Below are 1,858 nucleotides of genomic sequence, written 5' to 3' on the forward strand. Positions count from 1 at the left end.
AGTATTATCACTATTTGTTTTGATTTCCAGAAGGGCACTTAGCAGCATTATTGACTTCTTTCTCTTTTCTGGAACCTATTTTGAATCTACCTTCAAGTATTGTATTTTCTTCCTCTGAGATATTTTTCTTTTTATCATTGCGTCATCATTTTAGACCTGTCCCTTATGTTTTTTAGTACTTCCTGATTTCTACCTATTTTCCAACTTATCCTGAAATTTGCTGCCAGTTAAATCTGCACCCCCAACAACAACAAAAAATCAAACCCATTGCTGTCGAGTTGATTCTGACTCATAGTGACCCTATAAGAAGGACAGAGTAGAACTGCCTCATAGAGCGTCCAAGGAGCAGCTGGCGAATTCGAACTGCCGACCTTTTGGTTAGCAGCCTGATCGCTTAACCACTGTGTCACCAGGGCTCCAGTCAAATCTTAAAACTGCTTTTGTTATGCTGTGTGACCTTAAACAAGTCACTTCCCCTCTTGGGGTCTCAAATTCCTGATCGGTAAAATAACAGGCTTAGATTAGATGCTTTCTGATCAAGCATTCTATGATACTGTCACTTAAATATTCCAGAAGCATTCAAGACCCCTTAGTCTAGTGTTCCCCTTCTAATCAAAAGTATTGCTCAGTTTTCCCAGCAGGAATCTTGTCTGTTAATGAATGAGTTTTCCCCACTCTTCCTTGATGGTATTGTGTCTGTCTTCACTTTAGGACATTTGCCCAGGCTTTTTCCTCTCACCAGAATGCCTTTGCTCAACTTATCAGCTCTATAGGTCCAGCCCAAATTCAGCCTCTTCCATAAATCTGTCCCTAATCCTCCAACCCTAATTGATCTTTATTGAACTCAACTCAGATTTTACTCTCAAGGATATGCTGTCTTGTTTAATATGTCATTTTTCTTTTTCTTTTTGTTTGGCCCAACTAGTTTGTAATTTCTATAATTCGGGGACCATAAACAGTTTACACTCCCACCAACACAATAAGACAGTTTTTGTTTCCCTTACAGATGTTGGCAAGCGATGGATGTAAAGTGGTAGCAATTGTTACTTTGACTTGTTTTGCTCTCATTACTAGTGGAGCTGGGCATCTTTTCATAGATTTCTCCCTTTGTGAATTGCTGACTCATATCTTTTGTCCATTTAAAAAAATTACATTTTTGGTTTTTCTTGTGAATTTGCTGGGATTTCTTATACATTCTATATAGTAATCTTATGTCAGTATAGCTATTGCAAATGCCTTCCGCTTGGCTGCCAATCAATTCAAATTTGTATACAGTTCCTTTCCTGAATAGAATTATTTAATTTTGACAGTCAAAACCCTTTTAACTTGTGCTTTTATGATCTTAAGAAAACTTTTCCAACTCCAGGGTAGTAGCGTTATAATTTTTGCTGGGATATAAAGTGATAAGGTAGTGCTTCATTTTCTCAATGAGAAGAATTTAAGTTTTTTGACCAACTTCAATATATAAAGCATAAGGAATATAGAAGTTATAGAGAAATAGTCAAAGGTCTGCTAACAATTTTTATTTAGTTAGTAATTCACAAATTTAAAATCACGTATTTTATAATGTAATATATTAGTTTAGACGTATTGCTGTGTCTACTCCCACATTTTATAAAGTAATTTTATCCTAATTCTTCTTATGTATTTATTAACTGAGATTATTTTAGGAGAGTGTGTCATTCTCAAACAGCTTTTGAGAGAGTACCCATAATTTGAAAAAAAAAAAAGAAAGACTTGTACATAAGATAGTTCCCTCCTTTCTGATGAGTAATTTTGGGTGAAAAAAAAAAAGCATAGCTTTATCTTTATCTGGCCATATATACATAGTATTCCATTATACTTACCTCTATTAGTG

The sequence above is a fragment of the Trichechus manatus genome, unplaced genomic scaffold (genome assembly GCF_000243295.1).
Source record: "Trichechus manatus latirostris isolate Lorelei unplaced genomic scaffold, TriManLat1.0 scaffold00382, whole genome shotgun sequence".
In the NCBI taxonomy this organism is placed as follows: Eukaryota; Metazoa; Chordata; class Mammalia; order Sirenia; family Trichechidae; genus Trichechus; species Trichechus manatus.